This window comes from Sinocyclocheilus anshuiensis, unplaced genomic scaffold, assembly GCF_001515605.1.
Source record: "Sinocyclocheilus anshuiensis isolate Anshui unplaced genomic scaffold, SAMN03320099.WGS_v1.1 scaffold91, whole genome shotgun sequence".
Lineage (NCBI taxonomy): Eukaryota > Metazoa > Chordata > Actinopteri > Cypriniformes > Cyprinidae > Sinocyclocheilus > Sinocyclocheilus anshuiensis.
The window spans coordinates 83027-90167 of record NW_015552636.1 but is presented as its reverse complement, the minus strand read 5'-3'; positions in this window follow the sequence as shown (position 1 = coordinate 90167).

The following is a 7141-nucleotide window of genomic DNA, read 5'->3' as shown; positions in this document are numbered from 1 at the left end:
ACACACACACACACACACACTCTCACACAGACACACACACACACATGCTCTCACACTCGCAGGCACGCACACACACACACACTCTCACACAGACACACACACATGCTCTCACACTCGCACGCACGCGCACACACACTCACACGCACTCTCACTCACACACGTGCTGTCATTTCATTGAAGTCACCTTTATTTCTACAGCACTTTATACAGTACATATTGTCTCAAAGCAGCTGTACAGTGCTAAAGGGTTAATTCACCCGAAAATGAAAGTCCATGTTTTACTCACCCTCAAGGCATCCTGGGTGTATGACTTTCTTCTTTCAGATTAATCCAATCGGAGTAATATTAAAAATGATCCTTGCTCTTCAAAGCTTTATAATGGCATGGGTGGGTGTTTTTTGTCCAATAGTCCAAAAGTAGTCAAATAAAGCGCATCCATCCATATTAAAACGCGCATCGCATGGTTCCGGGTAGGGCTGAACGATTTTGGAAAATCTAATTGCAATTATTATTATTTTTTTACCAATATTGCGATTGCGATTTAATATGCAAATATTTTTTAAAGATCTTTATATTCTGTATTATTCAACAAAGACAAGCTATAAATCATTGTATCGTATGACCAACACAATATTAGATAGATTAAGCATAAATGTTCTTTTCTGTAGGCCAGGCCTATATGTTACGATGAATTTGTGATGCATGAATTGATATGAATTTTTATTTAACAACTACAATCACAGTAGTATATTGACTGATTTGCTGAACTTCCAACCTTGTAAGCATGTAAGCACTGAGGAATAAGCCTGGTGTAAACATTAACATGAAAGTCAGTAACAAATCACACAAACTAAAGTAGATTGCAGAAATATAAAAACAAATATGTTGCTTTTCCACACTACTTTAGGTAATTCAAAGTCACTGTAATAAACATGTAAACATGTGGACTGCACTTATAACACTCTTATTAACTTTAGACAGACTTTAAATAAGAATATATATATTACCATATTATATATATATATATATATATATATATTATCTTAAGGTTGAAGTCTTCATTAATGAAATGCAACGTAACACTGTTACTGCTTGAGTAATTTCCATGTGCTGTTTTGAAGTACGTTCATATATACGCTTTCAGACATTTCCGCGTGTAGCGTGCCAGGGTTGCCAGGTTTTCACAACAAAACTAGCCCAATCGCGTTTCGAGGGGGGTCCACCGGTAAAAAGCGCGTTCCAGTAGGTAAAATACATGTTTTTTGGAGGGTTCCCCAAACCGTGGACTTGGCAACACTGTAGTGTGCACACTTGATGCTTCCTCTGAAGACTAGATGTGCTCGACTTGAAGCAGCGCTGCTTAGACCGATCGGTGTGTGTCATCAAAGTACTGCGAGAGCTATAAGAGCGCGGACGTCTCCTTATGCTTTCTCTCGCTGTACTTTGATGTCATACACCAATCGGGTCTTCAAGTCGAACACACCTCTTCACTCTCGCGTGTCACGTGACCGAGTGCAATCGCAGCCTCTGCGGTTGAAAAATCGTGATTTTTTTTCCATATCGCGATATTATCGCAAATGCAAATAATCGTTCAGCTCTAGTTCCAGGGGGTGAATAAAGGCCTCCTGTAGTGAATCGATGCGTTTTTGTAAGAAAAATGTCCATATTTAAAATGATATAAACAGTTTTGTGTAACTTCCACTTACTGTCGTACACGTGTTCACGAGAGACTGCCGATCCGGAGGATTACGTAGGTGCACCGCGTGTGAGTCTCCCGAAAACCAATGTTTGTTTACAGGAGCAAAGGAAGCAAAGTTTCCAAAGGAAAACCAGTCTTCTCTTGGCTTATATCGAAATCCTGCGACGTTTTTCTTTACAAATCCTCGTTTTGTGCTTCTATTTGTTTTGTTCTCGCTCCGTTGCGCTTCTGCGTTTGTCACTATGTACGCTACACATACGTCCTACGTCATCCGCCTACAACAGTTAGCAGAAGTGAGAAAAAAAGGTGTTTATATCGTTTAAAATATGGATTCGCTACAGGAGGCCTTTATTCACCCCCTGGAGCCGTGTGATGCGCGTTTTAATATGGATGCGTGCACTTTATTTGACTACTTTCAGACTGTTAAACAAAAACACCCACCCGTGCTATTTTAAAGCTTGGAAAAGCAAGGATAATTTTTAATATTACTCCGATTGGATTTGTCTGAAAGAAGAAAGTCATATACACCTAGGATGCCTTGAGGGTGAGTAAAACAAGGGCTAATTTTTATTTTTGGATGAACTAACCCTTTAAACAGGAAAATAGTGTTTGAATGATGCAAGCAATTCAGTTCTTCTGTAGAGCAGCTCTAAAAGCAGGACAATAGTAAACAGTCAGTTTTTCAGTTAACCCTGTGATGCGTATCACACCTCACGTGATCAACTGCTTAATCTACTTTTGTGTTTTGGCTGGGGCTAAGCGCTTGTCATATCACAACTGTTCAGTGTTTTCAACCATATAATGGTTTTAGGCATTTAAATACATATGTACTAGCAAAAAATACACTTACAGTTTATAAAATACACACTGATGTCTATGGAAGCTGCAATAATGATCCTTACAAATATAATTCGACAATATGTTTTATTGATGTAATTTAATACTGTTACGTATCCGGTCCATGAACTTCCGTCTGCTAGCCATCAGAGGTCACCCTTTCCATTTTCATTGACTCTTGCACTACACACTGTTGCATATCACCCCGGACTACATTTCCCATCATTCATTACACTGATTGCACACAGCACTGATTGCACACAGCTGTTTCACATCACTCACTCACTATTTAACACTCAATCTCACTCCTTTCTAGCTGCCGAGTATTGTTTAGCGCTTATCGTTTGATAGCTACTCTACGGAGCCTGTTTAGTTTACCCTGCCTTCGCTTAGTCTGCCTCGTCTGTTTTCTTGGTTTCTGATCTTTGCCTGGTTTCTTGGATTTATCCCTCTAGTCTCGCCCTTGTCATTCTGTTCGCCGTTCGTTGACCTACGCTAGCCCTAGGATTATTCTTGTGTCTTGCCCGCCATATACCTGGTTGCCATTGTTTGACCCTGCCTGTGTTTCTGACTTCCTCTGCTTGTAATAAAGCTTGCACATGGATCCGCACGTCTCTATCCAGTGTGAGGGATGCTGGTATCTGCACGCACAGCTGGTATCCCCAAACTCACTCACTCTAACCCTTCTGTTCATGAACTCATTCCCCTGTCTGCAGCACTTCCCATATGGGGGGTTGCTTTATGGTGTATCTGGGCCGCGTACTCCACCGCCGATTTGCTAGAGGCAGCGGCACCGGCTACAACATCCCCAGAGGTGGCGGCTTACGCTGCAGAACCTCCCGAGGTAGCGGTGTCTGCTGCTGTGCTCCCAGAGGCCATGGTATCCGCTGCAGTCTCTTCAGAGGTGGCGGCGCATGCTGCAGAACCTCCCGAAACGGCGGTGCTCGCTTCAGCTCCTTGCGTGGTGGTGGCGCCCAGCAACGCACTTTCAGCCTGTCCTGTCACGGCCTATGAATAATTGTCCTGTCTCAACCCGGCCGCAGAGGCTGTCTGAACTTACGTCCAGCCCTGAATCGGCCACGGAGGCCGCTTATGAACTCACTTCCTGTCCTGTAACCGCTATGGAGGCCATCTATGAACTCTCTGCCTGTTCTGTTCCGCTATGGAGGCCGTCGGTGAACTCTCGTCCCGTTCTGTCACGGCTATGGAGGCCGTTTGTGAATCCTCGTTCTGTCCTGTCACGGCTAAGGAGGCCGTCGGTAAACTCTCTGCCTGTTCTGTTCCGGCCAAGGAGGTTGTCTGGGAACTCTTTGTCTGTCCTGTCACGGCTATAGAGGCCGTTTACGAACTCCCTGCTTGTCCTGTCACGACTTATCCGGTCCATGAACTTCCGTCTGCTAGCCATCAGAGGTCACCCTTTCCATTTTCATTTACTCTCGCACTACACACTGTTGCATATCACCCCGGACTACATTTCCCATCATTCATTACACTGATTGCACACAGCACTGATTGCACACAGCTGTTTCACATCACTCACTCACTATTTAACACTCAATCTCACTCCTTTCTAGCTGCCGAGTATTGTTTAGCACTTATCGTTTGATAGCTACTCTACGGAGCCTGTTTAGTTTACCCTGCATTAGCTTAGTCTGCCTCGTCTGTTTTCTTGGTTTCTGATCTTTGCCTGTTTTCTTGGATTTATCCCGCTAGTCTCGCCCTTGTCATTCTGTTCGCCGATCATTGACCTACGCTAGCCCTAGGATTATTCTTGTGTCTTGCCCGCCATATACCTGGTTGCCATTGTTCGACCCTGCCTGTGTTTCTGACCTCCTCTGCTTGTAATAAAGCTTGCACATGGATCCACACGTCTCACGTCTTGTCTGCCCCGTTACATATACATTGTGTCACTAACAACGTTTGCTGTATTCTATTCCCAGTTCACCAGAAACTTGCTTTTAATGTCTTTGAAGAGCAGAGCATGAGTATATGTTGTAAATCCTACAGCTCAACATGAATTAACATGGCAGCACGGTCATTGCAAAGATGTTAAACTACCCACTACATTTACTTGCACATATTGGAGAATTGGAATATCAGATATTTCATCATATAGCTAACATGTTTGTGAATATTTTGAATAAAAAAGGAGAAATAAAAGCGTTACATCACTCATGCACATCTATCGTGGCTGCTTTGTCACGTGACATGTCGCCATGGAAACAGGCGATACATTGTAAAATAATGGTCGCTGTCACATGTGAAAGGGTTAAAGTCAGTTCATTGCTAGTTCAGTTCAATAACCAAGTAAAGTTCATCAATGATGGAACAAGTTCAGTTCATCTATAAAGCAGCTCTGGAGAAAACAGTGATGTCGTCATCATCAGCTCAGTTCAGTTCTCTTCCAGTAGTGTCTGTGCAATCAAGCTGATTGGTCTGTTAATCTCTTGCACATGTGAACGTTTAATCTCTGTACACAGTTTCCCAGAATGCTATGCAGCAGAGTTCAGTCCTCTAGCGTGTGTTTGTGTGTTTGTCAGATCCGTGGCTGCAGCGCAGTAAGAGTCCGGTTGGGAACCCACAGCTGATCCAGTTCAGCCGAGAGATGGTGGATCTGATGAAGAACCAGCCGTCCTGTTTGGTGCCCATCACAAAGTTCATTCCAGCGTATCACCACCATTTTGCCAAGCAGTGCCGTGTGTCCGACTACGGATTCTCCAAACTGCTGGAGCTGCTGGAGGCCGTTCCTCACGTGCTGCAGGTCTGAACACAAGCACAGCTTTTCATTCAGTTCGCAGTTTTAACATCTGTTTGACATTCTCCGTGATTCCTCAGCCACTTTAAAATATGAATATATATATGTGTGTGTGTGTGTGTGTGTGTGTGTGTGTGTGTGTGTGTGTGTGTGTGTGTCAGGTGTTTCGCCAGGAACTGGCAGGTGGTGGATTATGGGATGTGTGATCTGATGGACCTGCTGGCTGAGATTCCAGACACGACGATCACAGTCTCTCAGCAGGACGGTGACACGCTCATCTCTGTTCCCAAGAGAGGTGAAGCACTGCTGCAGAGGCTTGAACGTTTCCGTGGTTTGTTTGTGTGCTGTATTACACTTGCAACATGCTGCATCTCAAGAGTGTAAAACTCACGGCTGGAATACATTACACAACTTATGAACCGATATTAAAGCACTAGACGGCACACTCTTTCTGACCTTATGAATGTTTACAGACGAGAGCTGTGCATCATCCGCTAAACAGGCTTTCACAAAAAAAAGAGATGTGTTAAAATTAAAACCATGTATTCTAGAATCGGCTCAAAATATCAAGCGTGTCTAATATCGATCTGCAGTATGGAGTCTGTGTCCATCATGCACTATGTGATTTTCTCGGTCAGCTCCGACTGCCCAAAACCTGCAGACTGGCTCTGACTTTTAGTGTCCAGACTGCAGATGGGAGGGAATCTGAGCAAAAGGGGTTTGGTGCATTCCAGCCTTCAGAACAAACCTAGCAACGCACTTTGATGAGCTGTGTGACGCTACCTCTCTTCATGGTTTCACTGTGGATCTTGAAGGAATCATACAGTAACGAATGCTAAACATCCATGATTTGTTTCTCTTCATCCATCTTTGAGCACTAGTTTGGTCTGATGAGATTTCAGCGTGGGCGGCAGGGCCGCATTAACCATTGGGCTAGGTGGGGCTGAAGCCCCGGGGCCCAAGCAAGGAGGGGGCCCGTGGTTGGCTGTGGAGTAGATTGACGGACATCGGTAGCGCTGATCGCCAAAGCCCCACTACGACCCTCACTTTTTAGCGCTATTATTTAGTGGAGTTTTCCGTAAATTCCATGCATTACAATTAGAGATTAAAACGTCACGTTTGAATTTGTTTTACCAATCAAATGCATTTATTATATATTTTGCACGTAGCATATCTATCAGGTGATCGCTGCGCCTAATGTCTGCATTCAGCTCTCTTCACTTCGTTCTGGTGTAATCTAGAAATGGTCATGCAAAGAGCAATCTTCGATAAGTAAAAATGTCAACTATTCTTAAAAAAAAATTGTGAGAAAAAAATGAGGAGAGAAGGGAAAACATGAGTGAGTCACTAAAATCCACAGCTAGTTTATAAAAAGTATATACTAAAGCTGATGATGGAGTGGGAGTTGTGGAACAGCAAATGGACCGGACACATAGCAGATAAAAACACAGCACCATCATCCCCACAGATTTTAGGTTAGTTTGATTATTAACTTGATCGATGTATAGTGCTTTTTGTGTTTGAACAAACTCTATAGGGCTAGTATTCTCAATCGTTTTGCGCGGCATGATGTAGGTTAAGCTTTTCATTTAAACGCATTTTAAGCATTGTGGTTTAACAACAAATGTAACTGTTCAGGGACATTAAGCAGTGGGACAGAATTCATTTTGGCAAATGCGCGCGTTAAGACGGTTTCTGATACTTGCTTGTACAGCGCCTGACTGGAGTTATTTTTCGTGCCTTGTGTTTAAACGTTCGAATACACAGTTATGTGTCCAAATGCCTGTCTCCTCGTCAACACAGTTATTTGTGTCTTAAATGAACGTTAATAGTTAAAGATAAAGCATGTG